The sequence below is a fragment of the Camelina sativa genome, chromosome 16, assembly GCF_000633955.1.
Source record: "Camelina sativa cultivar DH55 chromosome 16, Cs, whole genome shotgun sequence".
In the NCBI taxonomy this organism is placed as follows: Eukaryota; Viridiplantae; Streptophyta; class Magnoliopsida; order Brassicales; family Brassicaceae; genus Camelina; species Camelina sativa.
In genome coordinates, this window is record NC_025700.1 from 13,510,816 (window position 1) to 13,527,637 (window position 16,822).

The 16,822-nt window shown below is 36.9% G+C and overlaps 1 pseudogene; it reads left to right on the forward strand.

Annotated features, from left to right (window-relative positions):
• On the forward strand, nucleotides 10,802-13,839 carry LOC109129613 (annotated as a pseudogene).

Consider the following 16,822-nt stretch of genomic DNA (forward strand, 5'->3'; position numbering starts at 1 on the left):
AAAAACGGTGAAGGTCGAGATGCACCCTAAGTCAAGGAAGAATAGTGACAGGTACATAGAGATTTGGAGTTCTTATTAGTTGACTTTAAAAACGGTATTTGTCAATTATTTTGTTTAAGTTTTGATTTTAGTGGAATTAAGTCTTCAGTGGTAATGTGGTTCACACTCTCAGTTGTACTAAAGATTATGACTCGCTTTTACTTCCTTGTCTAATACTTCAGTAATGAAATTAACTCCAAAAATATGATATGCTACAAAAGATTATATAGTAACCCTAACATTTTGAGACTCATGTCTCTGACTCCAACTCCAGTGATGTGCACCGTCAAATTATTGTCTTTGACGTGAGATTCGGGTGCATTACCTCCAAACAAGTACTTAAAGTTGTCAAAAAAAAAAAAACTTCTCTTGATATTATCAAATGTAAGTTGCTTACTTTACCGGTTTGGAATGAGGAAACCGGAGAAGATCATTCCAGAGATTTACGAACAAGGGACATGCAGATTCCGACAATGTGATAATTTGGAATAATAATCATATGACTAATCATACAGCGTACGTAACTCCAAAGAAATTATACAGGTAGTGTTTGTTCTTTCTCTGTTTTTGTTATGTATTAGTAAAATAATCTCATTCTCATTAATTAGATAAAATGTATAATTGGGGGTTTATATACATTTGACCAGGCCTAAACCAAAGCCTCTAAACTAGCTAATCCTAAACTATACAGACTCCAATTAAACCATAATAATATGAACTATATACAATGAGAATCATATACTATATATGTTGAGAAGACCCATCTTGCTTATCAAGTGCTGAAAAGGAACAGGATGAAGAGCCTTGGTGAAAGGATCAGCCAGCTGCAAATGTGTATTAACATGAAGAAGTTTAAACAAACCTGCACCTAACCGTTCACGAACACTATGACAGTCGGATTCGATGTGCTTCGTGCGCTCGTGAAAAACAGAGTTATTGGCAATGTGAATGGCAGCCGTATAGTCACAAAACAAAAGAGTCGGCTTAGATAACGGAATCTGGAGTTCGTTGAAAAACTTGGTGAGCCAGACCAATTCATCAGTAATCAAAGAAAGACTACGATACTCAGATTCCGCAGAGGACTTCGAGACAACCTGTGTTTCTTGGATCGCCAAAAGATCAAGGACGTACCTAAGAATATGCAATGGCCTGAAGTGGAACGTCTCGTGTCCAGACAAGAATTATAATCTGCATCAGCAAAAGCTTGAATCTGAAGTTCTGCATTGGAAGAGTAAAAGAGACCCTGCCCAATAGTGCCTTTTATGTAGTGTAGAACTCGGTAGGCTGCTTGAAGATGATCATGCCGAGGAGCTACAGAAAATTGACTCAACTTGTTGACAGCAAAGGTAATGTCAGGACGAGTGATCTGAAGATACATGAGTCGGCCAATGAGACGCCGATAAACCTTGCCATCAACGAAAGCATCACCAATATCCTGAGAAAGTTTAACAGTAGGATCCATAGGGATGTTAGAAGGCTTACAGCCAAGAAGACCAGTTTCATCGTGAAGATCCAAAGCATACTTCCTTTGACAGATGTGAATGCCATCAGTTGATCTTGCAATCTCCAGACCCAAAAAATAATTGAGTGGACCAAGATCACGTAACTTGAAACTAGACTTAAGCTAAGCTTTGAATTCTTCCACAGCAACGTCATTATTGTTGGCAATGATGATATCATCGACATACACAAGGACACACACGAAGAGAGCAACATTGATTTGCAAAAAACAAGTATGATTAGAATGAGACTGAACAAACCCCAAAGCAATGAGATTCGACTTGAACTTGAGAAACCATTGGCGAGAAGCTTGTTTGAGTCCATATAAAGACTTCTTCAGCTTGCAAACAGCATTAGGAGGAAGAGAGTTCCCCTTGCGAGAGGCATATCCTGGAGGAAGCTTCATGTAGATTTCTTCGTCAAGATCACCATTAAGGAAGGCATTCGAGATGTCCAAGAGGTGAAGAGAGAATCCATAGATAGCAGAGATTGCTATAAGAAGCTTCACAGAAGTAAGTTTGCAAACTGGAGAAAAAGTATCATGAAAATCAATTCCTTCTGTTTGTGTGTAACCCTTAGCAACGAGATGCGCCTTATACCTCTCGATAGTACCATCAGCATTGTACTTGATCTTATAAACCCATTTGCACCCAATAGGTTTCTTATTAGGCGGTAAAGTACAAATATCCCAGGTAAAGGTAATTTCCAAAGCATCAACCTCATCATCCATAGCCCAACACCACACCTCAAATTCTTTGGCTTCATCGTAAGTTGAGGGTTCTTTGTTTTTATCAATACAGGCTAAAAAAGAACAATATAATTCTGACACTTTTTCATATGAAAGGAATTGAGAAATCTCGTGAATGGTTGAAGACCCTACTGAATGACAGTAGTAATCTCGAAGATAAGCAGGATTTTTGGTTCTCCTATGCGATGTTTGAATAGAAGATTCAGGGACATCATTAGAACTAGCAGAAGGCATAGTCTCTAAGGAAGATGGAGAAGGGGAAACTTCAATGTGTCTAAGACAATTCTGGAGGAAGCATAGGAGACTTGGTAAGCAGATCAGGAAAAGAATTCTTAGCTTCCTGAGACAATTCTGACTTAGCGAAAGGAAAGAGCATTTCATGGAAAACAACGTGTCGGGAAACGAAAATATCATTGGTTTCTAGATCAAGCAGTTTATAACCATTGTATCCAGAAGGATAACCAAGAAAAACACACGCCCGGGCTCGAGGATCAAACTTATGTTTGTTCTTAGGTGATGTAGAAGCATAGCATAAACAACCAAGAACTCGAAGTTCATCATAAGGAGGGATAGACTTAGTAAGAACTTCAAACGGGCTCTTCTCATCAAGTACGGAAGTTGGAAGGCGATTAATAAGGTGAACAGTAGAAAGAACACAATCTCCCCAATTAGAGAGTGGGAGATGTGATTGAAATAAAAGAGATCTGGCAACATTGAGAATATGTTGATGCTTTCTCTCGACAACAGAGTTTTGTAATGGAGTCTCAGGAAAAGAATGAAAAGAAACAATTCCCTTTGATTGATAGAATTGGGTAAAATTAAACTCTTGAGCATTGTCAGAGCTAACCCCCTTAACTCTAGTCTCAAACTGAGTTTCAACCATTTGAACAAAAGAAGGAAAAATGTGAAGAACATCTGATTTACTTTTCATTAGATAAACCCAGGTAGCCCGTGAATGATCATCAACGATGGTCAAAAAATATTTGAAACCATCATGAGTAGGAACAGAAAAAGGACCCCAAGTGTCTATGTGAACCAATTCAAAAGGAAGATTTTTAATATTATTCTTAGAAATAAACGGTATATGTTTTTGCTTTGCCAAATGGCAAGTTTTACAATGAAAATCTTTCAAAAGTTTTGGTTCAGAATTGAAATGTAAAACAGTAGAAAGAGACTGAAGCTTATAAAGAGAAGGGTGACCTAACCGTTTATGCCAGAGGTCATGAGAAGTGACAATAGCAGCAAGAAAAGAAGCTTTATGGACAGGTAAATTTATTGACTCTATGTCGAGAAAGTAGAGATTAGCCACCTGTCTACCCATTCCAATCATTAAGTCCCGAGAAAGATCCTGAAGAGCACAAGAATTCTCATCAAACCAGATTTTACAACCCATAGATTTTGTCAAGCAACTGACACTTAAGAGATTGAATTTGAATTGGGGAATGAAAAGGATATCGTGAAGAACTAAATGATTGCCCGAATTAATAGATCCTATCCCAACAATGCTCACTAGACCCCCATTAGGAAGGTTAACATTAGTATTGGAAAGTGGCTGGAAAGTGGAAAAAGAAGATTTATCATGGCAAATATGATTAGTAGCTCTCGTGTCTATCACTCAAGCATTGATAGCAATGAGATTACTATTTGTGGAACAGACATATCGCTTATTATGAGAAAAAGGATTTGGTCTATCAACACTGGAAAAAGAACAAATGATAGAGGGATAAAAGTTACCAGGTGTTGGACCATTAGGTAAAGAAGATGGGATGGAAGACACTGAAACCGCATGAACTTCAGGTGTGGGAGCAGAGCTATGGATTATGGTGTTGAGGAAGGAAACTATCTGTTGCATCTGTTCGGTGGAGAGATCATCACTCAGTTTCAGAGTTTCTGCGATGATGCTACCGTCAGGACCATTCTCAGTAATCACATTAGCTGCTGTAGGGATGATCCGAGAAGACTTGAAACGAGGATGGCCAACAGGATAACCATTCTTCTTGTAGCATTTATCCATGACATGTCCAATCCGACCACAGAAAGTGCACACTGGCTTATTTCCTTTCTGAAAGTTGTATCCACCAGAAGATGTGTCCTGAGATTGCTGTTGACTAACTTGAAAGGCTGAAGAATCAAGAGTACCAGATGATGGAGGTATGGCAGCCGACCTTTGAGAGTCATCCTGGTCTAGCATATTGTAGACTTCAGACAGAGACGACAAGCTTTTCTTCATCAATATCTGACTACACACAGTGTCATAGTTGCAATTGAGTCCCATCAAGAAGTCAATGACATGGTTCGTCTCTCTTTCAGCCAAAAGATCTTCAACAGTCCTCGCAGTCACCTGAAGACTAGAAAGTTCTTCCCACAATGATTGAGTCTTTGTATGATAAGTAGACAAATCCATGCTACCTTGACGAAGCGAATGAATCTGTTGGCGAAGCTTATACAACCGTCGAAGGTTAGACTTGTGAAAGCGAGTGTACAAATCTTTCCAGATCTCTGCAGCGGTAGCAAAGTACAAGATACTAGAATAGATCTGTTTCGTCACACTGTTAAGCATCCATGATTTCACCATACTATTGCATAGCTTCCATATAGGATAGTAAGGATCAGTTTCCGCAGATCGAACAATAGATCCATCCACAAATCCTAACTTATTCTTAGCCTCAATACTCGTAGTCATAGCTACAATCCAGGTTCCATAGTTTGTTCCATCTAAGAGATCGGGAACAAGAACTAAACCTGGATGATCGGAGCTGTGAAGATGATAGGGACTGTGAATGTTGTCAGGGGAGTTCGAAACCGTGAACGGAGGAGAGAACAACGAAGTACGAGTGTCGAGTGCCTGATGCGTAGATCCATAGGCGACTCGCAACGGCGACGAGCTTCGAGTCTTGTCGCGAGAGATCGGAGAATCATTTTCTGGCAGATCCGGTGTAGATGAGCGATACTTCGATGTTGTCTTTCGTTTTCCAATGGCAGAACGAGCTCCAAAGAGGTAGTCGAACTAGAGGAGGAATCGAAAGAAAAGAAGAAGACGCAAGAGGCTACAACGAAAGGATCAGATCGGAAAAAAAAAAACAAACGTCGGCGACGACTCAAAATCTTTCGTCGGAGAAGTTTGTTAGACGGTGAGGGAGAAAGAGATATTTTGCTCTGATACCATATTAGTATAATAATCTCATTCTCATTAATTAGATAAAATGTACAATTGGGGGTTTATATACATTTGACCAGGCCTAAACCAAAGCCTCTAAACCAGCTAATCCTAAACTATACAGACTCCAATTAAACCATAATAATATGAACTACATACAATGAGAATCATATACTATAATATTATGGTCTTTCCGATCAATCCGTCACACGCTTCCATAAGATGATGCTTTAGTAATGGAATAGAGAAAAAGAAGAAAAGGCTTACATTTTTCATTTTTGTTCCTATATATTTGCCAGAAAATTAAACGAAACAAGACACAATTACAACTGTTATGAGAAAACGGATGGGGAGTGCATTTAGGGATTGTATTGAGGTTTGAGGATGTCTCTAGTATGACCAATATTGTCTCCAAAAGCATTATTTGGTTTGAGTAGAAAACAGTTGCAAGTACTTGGTTCGGAAATAGAGATCTTTGATTCAGGTAGTGCTTTACTGAGCTCTTTGATGAGTTCTTGATTTTCTCTGAGTAACACATCAGAGTTCGTCTGATTACATTTTCCTTTTTTTTGAGCAACTAGAGTTCAGATTACTTGGATAGTGTAACAGTAACAATCAGGTTTAAATAGTAAAACATACTTTTGTTGGAAAAGAAGATAATTAGGGTTTTTTATCTCACCCTATTGGCGACTTGTATTTTTTTTTCCTTTCATTAATATATGGCTTCCTCGAAAATATTATGTAAATAAGCAATATATCAACAATAATTAATGAAATAAGTTTCTCCAATGTATAAATATTTTTATTTTTAATGAAATTTATATTGTAATCTATATTGTAATGAAATTTCATTTTTTGAGACATTTATGAAATAAATCCTGAAGTTCACACTTATTTACAGACATGCCATTAACAATAAATATTTTTAATTTTAATTTATAAAATGAAATTTAAAACCAAGATTTTGTGCAGACCAAAATTCCTAAAATATCTCCTTAATCAATCAATGAGTAATTACAATATCTCATTAAATATTTGTTTTGTAAAATTCCTAAATATTTCCTAAAGTATCTCCTTAATTCATTACAATATTTAATGCTAACAATAAAAATGTATGTGCAAATCCTAAATTAATCTTTACGTCAATACATATTTGTCCATTTTATCTGCAAAAAAAAAAAAAAGAATTATCATATTTCATAACTTATTTCTGAAACATATTTAAACAATTCTAAAATTAAAATATTTTGAAGATAATGTATACTTGATAAGCAAGATTTTTAGTACTATATTTTTTTGCATTTTCGTTATTTGGATTTGGGTATTAATATAAATTAAAAAATATTTTATTAACTGTTAGTAAATCATCAGTTCATTGTTTTGTTAACACCATCGACGTTTGAATATTAGGTATATCTAATTAAGTTTATTAAATTACGATTATGTAAAATAAACAAATAGTACTACGGTATACCACATGTTATATTCTGAATTTAACTATTTAAACCGGTAAACCTAAATTTTTAAACCGGTAAACCTATATAATATATAAATATAAAGGGAATATATATTTAAAATTTACAAAACATTAGTCATATATATAGTTAATGATGAGGCCATCGACCTAAGCTTATCCGAGACCGAAGAGGATGTCAACATACCTACTATGAGGAACACACCACGAACGAGGTCAGGGACGAGGAGCATAAGAGAGGAGTTTAACAAGTCAATAGAGAGCTTAATCACTCTCATAGAGCATGAAGCTCTCAAAGGAAAGCTACTCACCAAGGAGATCACCCGGGAAACCCCATTCGGACCAGAAAGCGAGTCAAGTGTTTCAAAGACTCAAGAAGTGGAGATTGATCATGAAGAAACCGGAATCATCGAAGAGAATCAAGGAGACGCTTACTTGCATCTCAAGACTCAACCTACATCCTTTTTGCCAGTTTTGCAAGGAACGAGGGAATCAACTTTGTTCACCATTACCAAAACGTCTTCGTACGAGCTGGGGCTTACACACACCTAGGAGAACCTCAAAATGTGTCACGTGCTAATGGAATTAAGGTAAGCATTTGAGTTTAATTTTATTAACAAGTCTCCTTTTATGTTTTATTTGCAGGAATTTCCATTAGTTTAAGTTCTTTCTTTTTAGTCCTCAATAAGACTTGTAATTTGCAAGTTTAGCACTTTCCTTTTCTGTAATAAAGACCCTCGAAGGTCACAGCTGAAGAGCATATTAATAAGGCTCCCCTGCAGCTTTTGTAACACACGTTTTTGCTTATGAAATAAAAACCTAGTTTTCTTACAAGAGAACTCACAGCCGCCCTAGAACCTTGTGTGTGATTCCTTGTGTTCTCGAGCATCCAGACTTATCACAGCTTCAATCCATCAGTTGTGTGGCGTCTAACGATCCATTGTTATCTTTTTTCATTGACCATCTCGTCGGAACCCCCAAAGAGTGCCGTACGGCCAGTTGGTGATTCTCCATCAGTCCATCCTTGTAGGATCTGCAAATCTTGATCCTATATCAGTTAAACTATTAAAAAAATTACATTTTTATTTTACTTTTAAAAATATAGTCCCGCGGTACACCACGGGTTAAAACTTAGTTATATTGTGTTTTTGCATTTAAAGAATCGGAGACTTGGAGAGGACAGTGTTAGTTACATGGTTAGTTGTCCACTTATGCAGGTTGTTTTTTTTTTTTTAAAGTAAAATATATTTCGGAATTCGATTCTAGCAAGTGTGTTATTTTGCGTAATTGAAATTGAATAATTTATCAGGTTTTGTAAATCTAATTGATGTTTAAAAAACTAAGAGGGGGGTATTGAAATGAGATTTTGGAGAATTTGATGGGATTTAAAAGATTTTGGATTGTGATAGTTTTTAGGATATTTTGGTGGATTTGTTAGTTCTTCAATTTTTAAAAAAGGAAAGATAGTTTGTGATTTGATTAGATTTTAAAGGAATATATGAGATGATTTTAAGAGATTTTTATAACAAGAATGACATTGCAGATTTTTTGAAACCTCCATACACACTTTCATACCCTCAACAATTTGGTATTTATAATACTTTGACAAATCTCCCCCATAGACACTTTCTTACACTTCTTTGTTAGTGATGATCATAGGCTCTGGACTTAATTTGGTCACGTGACATAGTTAGTTTGGTCACAGTTCTTAATTTGTATGTGGTCACGTAACTATGTTAATTTGGTCACAGTTCTTCATTATTATTTGGTCATGTTACCGTACTTTAATCACTCCAGTATGTTTACTGCAAATCATGTTCATGTCATTTATATATATAGATATATGTATTACAGTTTGCTTTGCTCTAGTACTAACTCTAAGTGGCTAGTGAGATTACTGGTTTATTATGATTTTGTTGTAACTTTTGTTTACAGAAAAACTGGAATCTCTTTAGTGTTAGTCTTGGTATGGTGGTGACAGGCATATACCAACTTACTCGTGAAATAAAGTAAGATTTACAGAACAATACTCTTTACATTTGCATGAGATACGCATTGAAGTTCTTTTGTTTCAAACTTCACTAGTGATGTTTTGTCTCTGTTTTGACATTGATATATGTGTTGTTTGCAGGCATGATTATGCATCTGAAGCAGATCCTATTGTTGCAAAAGAATAATGAAGATACCCATCTTTGTTGCAGAATCATTCCAAGATAACCAAATCTGTTTTGACGGAGAAGATGAGCACAAAGAGACAAGAGTTCATGTCCAATCCGGATTGAGCTTTTGACGGAGAAGATGAGTAGTCAGCTCAGACCATATGGTGAAGGTGAATGGACAAGCAAAAAAGAGGTGATCTCTTGACTCATCTCTCTCTCCACAGAATGAACATGGCTGGTGTGCTCCCCAAGCACGCATATGAGTTCCGGTGGATAAACAATCCTTAATCGCAAGCCATACTAATGTGGGACTCTCTCCGGAAACCAAACTGTGGTATGCCACAATACCTAGTGCCGTGATTGTCGCAGGAAGTTCCAAGTATGTGGGGACGAGAAGGAAGTCTTATACGTATGTCCATCACGAAGCCACAGAGGGACATGTTTTGACTATTTATTTTTCAAAATAAAAAATCTTTTAAAATAACACCTTCTAAGTATGTGAGGACGAGAAGGAAGTCTTATACGTATGTTCATCATAAAGCCACAGAGGGACATGTTTTGACTATTTATTTTTCAAAAAAACAAATCTTTCAAAATAACACCTTCTAAGGTCTGATTTATTCTATTGGATTTCTCATGTAAAAATGTATTCAAAGTCTCCTAAAATCTGTGTTTTAATTTTCTATTAAAAAAAAGTTACATTTTGAATAACAGCTGATTCTACATGATTTTGGCAAATTATTGATTGAATAACTAGATATTGTGAATGATTTTGAATGATTTAATAGAAATTTCAAATAAAATAACACTGGATTTGGTAAGTGATTTAAAAATCATAAGTTTAATAGAAACCCAAAATCTTCCAAAATATTCATTTGAATACCCCCTCTAAATGAAGCTTTGAAATTGAACAATTTGAACTATTTGTAGGGTCTCATCAACAAATTGAATGATATTTAAAGAAAAACAAATTGAAGATTTTAATTAGTTCTAAAAAAAAAATTGTTGTTGTTTTTGTGACTTTGTTTTTGGTTTTGACATTTCTCTATGCTTTTGTCTATTCTTGTCCATGTTTTTCGTTTTATCTATGTTAACATATACATAATAAATTTGGTTTTATCTAGGTTAAGTTGTTAACACAACTCTTAAATATACTTGGTATATTTTATCTATATGATATAAGATTATAAATTTTTGAAAATTGTCACACAGATATAAAGAAAATACACAAAATACATAATATAAATCAAATTTGTTTAGGTACCAAAAAGCTAAAGACACAAAAATACGTAATGTAGAATGCAAAATACATCACCTAAGATAAAAAAAACTTCGGGTACCTACACATTTATCCACAAGACTAAAAACCCGTTCTGGTTTTTTTAATTTAGGTTTTTTCTGGGTGGTTTTTTTCGAATTTGGGCCGGGCTGAGTTTTTTTATCCACCACAAAATCCTAGTTGGGTCTACTTGACAAAAAAAAGTAAAAAATAACTCGTTATATTGATATATTGATCCACTTGATCATCAGATTATTTAAAGAAGTTTTTATTTCCCCAAAAAGTTTATTGACTTTGGGAAAACTTAGGGAAGTCTTTCATAGTCAACTTAAGCATTTGGATGTCTTTGTCTTTTGTGAAAATGATACCTTGACTTGGTATACTCCTCTCCTCTCAACACAAACCAAACCTAGAAGACATACTGTAAACAGTTCTCAAACAAATCATGTACTATCTCCCAACTTCTTGTCTGGTCTTGTTCTTCCTTTTCTTTTTATTCCACCCTCTTCCTTGTGTTCTAAGTAAAGAAGACCTTGGGTGCTGTGAGGCTCTCTTCCAATGTGGTAATCTCACTGCTGGGTTCCCTTCTGGGGTGGGAATCGTCCCAAATCTTGCGGTCATCCCTTGCTCGAGCTTCACTGCCTCAAAAACATCACCTCTCTAAGCATCTCGAACCATGAGTACAACGTTTTCCATATAGATCAAACATATAATACCCTTAGACTTGCTAGAACAGACCATCTAGGTTCTTTTTGTTCGGCTGGATTCAATACCACAACCTTCCCCCGCGAGATCTTTAAGCTTTTCCCAACATATAAGAGCATCACTGTCTTATACCACTGTGATCCTAAGCTATCTTACCGCTCAAGTTATACATGTCCAGATCTAGGTCTTTTCTCAATGTCTCAAAGCCTTGATTACAAGTACTCCTGCCAAGACAGTTTCATAGTTAACGTTCCAACGAGTTTTGTTCCCGAGGAGAAAGAGTTAAATTTGACCAATTCCAAAGTGCTCTACGAGAAGGGTTTGAGATGAAGCTGGTGATCGATGAGATACCATGTCAAGAATGTTCATCCACTCATGGAATCTGTGGTTTCAGCAGTACCACACAGATTTGCTGCAACGTAACCTCACCATCTGGGGGAGTAAGTTGCCTACCACAACCTCAACCTAGTGGTAAGTTTTTAACATAATCCTTCTTCACTATTTACCTATTGAGTGTAGTTCAAGAAATAAAACAGAGCAGTACCCAATGATCAAGCTGTCTCTGTTTTCAAGAAAACCTCTGTCCTCTAAATCATAGGATATGTCTTTGTGATCCCATTTTTTGTTCTACTTTTCAGCTGATGAGCTTAGGCGACGTTGCAGTGAAAGGTTTAGCTGCGGAAATCAGCGAGATCTCTACTACCCCTTTTGGATACCTGGCAGAGAATAATGTGGTCACCCTGACTTCAAAATCGACTGTAGAGGAGAATTGGCAGAGCTTAAAATCGCCTCAGTGAAGTTCAGAATCTTAAATATGAGCTATGACTCTTCTATCATAAGGCTAGCCAGATCAGATTATATCGGCGATCTTTGTCCCTCAAAACCACTAAATGAGCCACTCATCGAAAATGTCCTTCCCTTCAGTGTTGACACAGAGCTGCTAACATTATATTACGACTGCCAACTAAACTCATCTGTTTTTTCTACTACTAGCTACATTGGAGAGTTTGGCTGTAATAGCGAAAGAAGTTACTATGTAACGAGAAACCTCTCATCACCTTTACTTGACAAGTTTAGAGGCGTTTTAAACAGCTTAAGGGGAATGTGCAAAAGAAATGTTAGTGTTCCTGCATCTGGACCGGCGTTAAACACATTACAGAGAAGTCCAAATACAAATAATCTCAAGACGGCTCTTGAACAAGGTTTCGAGCTTGAAGTTAACTCGAATTGTTCCACGTGTGTTTTTTCCGGCGGTTCTTGTGGATATAATCAAAACTCAAGCGTGTTTGTTTGCTATTGTAAAAATGGACCTCAAGACTACCAATGCGATGATTTTTCATTGAATGGTAAGATATCTCCCAATCAAAGCTCTGTCTTAAACTCCAACTGAGTTTGTTTCTGGTTGTTGCAGGACCCATGTTTCGGTTGTTCCGGTATCCAATAGGTGCTTAACTCTTTCTTGGTGTGACTGATTTTATCATATTTAAGTCAATGTTTGTTTCGTTTCAAAATGTATTTATGTATATGCTGATAAATTTTCCTTTTAAATTGTTCTACAGTGGTTTCAATCATTGGCTTCTCATAGGTAAGTTTGGTGCCTAGAGATATTTCAAATTACTTCGATCAAAAAGAGTTACTTACTAATTAATGATTCCCTCTAATTGTTGCAAAGTCCAAATATTCAGAAAAAGAAAAACGTCAGATGATCGGAGACAAGAGAAGCTAAAGGCTCTTATTCCACTCAAACACTATACGTACGCGCAAGTGAAGAAAATCACAAAGTCATTTGCTGAAGTGGTTGGGAGAGGCGGATTTGGAATTGTTTATAAAGGAACCCTTTGTGATGGTCGTATGGTTGCGGTGAAAGTCTTGAAAGAATCAAAGGGTAATAATAGTGAAGACTTCATCAATGAAGTTTCTAGCATGAGCCAAACATCTCACGTTAACATTGTTTCCCTTCTTGGATTCTGCTCTGAAGGTTCAAGAAGAGCAATTATATATGAGTTTTTGGAGAATGGGTCGCTGGATAAGTTTATCTCGGAAAAGGCGTTGATGACTTTGGATTTAACGAAACTGTATGGGATCCCGCTAGGAGTTGCTCGTGGTCTAGAGTATTTGCATTATGGCTGTAAAACGAGGATTGTGCATTTCGACATTAAACCTCAGAATGTGCTGTTGGATGATAATCATTCCCCCAAAGTTTCTGATTTCGGACTTGCTAAATTGTGTGAGAAGAAGGAGAGCATCTTGTCAATGATGGAAACAAGAGGTACAATAGGATACATTGCACCAGAGATGATCTCTCGAGTTCACGGGATTGTTTCTCACAAGTCTGATGTGTATAGCTATGGGATGTTGGTCTTTGAAATGATGGGTGCAAGGAAGAAAGAAAGAAAGATTTGGTCACACCTCTGCCTCTAATGCAAGCTCAATGTACTTTCCAGAATGGATCTATAAGGATCTTGAGAAGGCAGAAAATAAAGATCTTGAGAAGGGAGACATTGGAAAGTATATCGAGGATGGAATCAGCAACGAAGAAGAGGAGCTAGCAAAGAAGATGACATTGGTTGGTTTGTGGTGTATTCAGTCTTCCCCATCAAACCGTCCACCGATGAATAGAGTAGTAGAGATGATGGAAGGAAGCTTGGATGCTCTTCAAGTGCCACCTAGACCTGTTTTGCAGCAAATTCCTACATTACCTCTTATTGAATCTTCTTGGAACTCAGAGGAAAGTTCAAGCATCTCGGAGATTGATGATAGAAATATATTGTTGTGAAGGTCGTGTATACTATACAGAAGAGATTCTATAAAGTTATGTCTGTAAATGTTATTTGCATAACAAATAGATAATATGTATAAGTATAAAAAAACACAATTCAACAGTTGCTACAAATACAATCGTGCTTTTATAGGTTCCACGGCGGCTACTTGGATCAAGTATGTGCTTTGTTTGACATCCTATATTGATGATTCTTTAATAGGTTGAGTGGGAATTTGCAACGGGCCTAGGAGGGACTTCAGTAGCATTTGATGTTTTTTTTCCCTTTTTGATCTTGGCTCGGCAACATAGGCAAAGAAACCAGGTTCATTGTATCATTTATTTTACTTGATTACATCAGTTTTTGATTGATGCAGACGAAATTACATAGGTTATTTAAATGATTCTTACAATGATGACTCTAATACTTTAGGTCAGTTTAATCAATTGATGCAACTATTTTCATCAGTTGATGGAATTGATCTTAAATTGTGTCACTTGAATAAAACGAAGTTAAATTTTATATCAAATTAGTATAACTGACATAAATATTTGTTTCAGTTATGAAACTGATGTTAAATATTTGTATCAGTTTTTCTAATTGATGTAATAATTGTATCAATTATAAATAAGTGACACTAAACCAAGTGTCAGTTTTTATAAGTGATTGGAAGAATAGTTTCATTTATGATGAACCGATGTTGATTTTTTTATCGTTCAATTAAGTAATGATACTATATGTATTACATCTATAAATGACATTTATGATTGATGTATTGTTCTTGCGTCAATATTTTTAAGGGGGATTTTAAAAAATGAGATAAATGTTTTACATCATAAATGTAAATGACATTTAATTTTTTTTTTAATTAAATTATATACAGAATTAAAATATACATAACATATAAAGATTACTATGTGAACTGAAAATCATTATATTATAGTACACTAGCTTAAAATCTGCGGTACACCACATGGTAAATTATTTGTAAAAAAAAATTATAATTATAAGTTGTATTTTTTTGTTAAATTTTGTTTGCTTTGTTTATTGTTATAATTGTATAATAATTGTTAATTTTATGATTTAACCCACATAATACCGCAGAATAATTTGTTTGTTTACATAATATGAATTTAATCAACTTAATTAGATATGTATATTTTTCTATTGTTTTAGCCGTTTATCACCGAATTAATGATATTTTAAATTATATCAATCTAATGAAACTTGTCTCGCCGTATAATCCTGTCTCGAGATATGTTAACTTGCAGTATATGACAACAAAAGATCAGCTCATATGAGCCAATGTGGGGGAAAATTGTTTACAAACAAAACGGAATGCAGAGATATACGCGCTTTGCGTGAAAAAAATCTGCATTTACATTAGCATTGCGTGAAATCAAAGTTAAAGAGAAAGAAGAAAACTCCTCCCTGTCACTCTTGATATCTTCGAGGTAAGTCTTGAAAGCCGGCCAGTCGTGGGGAGAATACACCATCTTCACCAAGTCTGAACAATCGGTATAAAACGCCACATGCCGATAATCATGCCCAATCATACACCGCATAGCCCAAACAAAGGCTTCGACTTCAGCATGTAAAGGGGAAAGACTTCGTTGGAAATTGGCAGCTCCCCTCGTGGGTAACGTATCCTGAGAAGTTGAGCACACCCATCCTGCACCCGCAAAAGCATCACCTGCCTTCCACGAGCCATCTATAAAGCATCGATAACCTGAGAAAAGAGCAGGAAGGTGACGCGTAAGCCCCGTCTCTCGAACACCAGGTGTAGGGGGAATTAAGGAGGAAACATCCTCCTCATCCTGCGACTGAGCCTGCAGCCATGAAGCTGCCTCCCCAAGCGCTAACCTAACAACATCCTCAGGTTTTTCCATTTGATTCTCGAAAACTCGAGCATTCCTCGCCTTCCATATATACCACATGATCCATGGAAAAGCCGCAACCTGAGATCCCGGATTGGAGCCACCCAAAAAATGGTCCATATTGGCATACACAGAGTCGATCGGAAAGGAAACTGGTCCTACCGGTACTTGTGCTAACGCTCAAACCTGACGAGCTGGGGGACACCTAAAAATGGCATGATTAACTGTCTCCTCATCCGCCTCACATCGAGCACAATCTGGATCACAGGGGATACCCCGCCTCCTTAGATTTGCCGATACCGAAATGCAACCTGACAAAACTTGTCACATAAAATGCTGGAGCTTTGGTGGACAAGGCACTTTCTAGACACTTGCCTGTAAAGGAGTAATGTCTGGCCCGTGCCAGAGGTCCGGCGAGGTCCTCCGTTTTGCCATTCGTTCCGTGTCATACCCTGACTTCACCGTATACTTCCCCGATTTTGTAAAGTGCCAACCTAAGGAGTCGTCTATCTGAGGGCTACCCAAAGGTAAAGCCCCTATCAGAGCGACATCCTCCGGATCAAAATGCTCAAAAAGCATATCCATGCACCATGTATTTGTTTGGCGATCAATAAAATGTGACATTTTTAACGAAGGATCCTTAAAAGGTCATTTACTCAAAGCTGGTCTTGGGTATTGAGCCGGTATCCATGGATCAGTCCACATAGAAATGGACTCTCCAGAACCAACTCGTGTAATAAGCCCTTTGTTTACCAAAGATCTAGCTGAAGTGATACTCTGCCACCCGTAAGATGGCGAATATGATCGGATCAGTTCCATAGGATATGAATTCCGATAATACCTGCCCTTAAAGACCCGTGCAAACAGGGAATCTGGGGCCTCAATTAACCTCCACAATTGTTTAGCCAACAAAGCTGAGTTAAAGTCATCAACATTCCTAAAACCCAGCCCCCCAACTGCTTACTACCACAAAGCTTCTCCCATGCTACCCAGTGTAAACCCTCAAACTAGCCCGAGCTCCACCAATAATTTGACACCACACTAGTAAGTTTACTCGTAACTGTCTTTGGCAACCGAAAACATGACATGACAAAAGTCGGTACCGCGGTCGCCATTGACTTTATC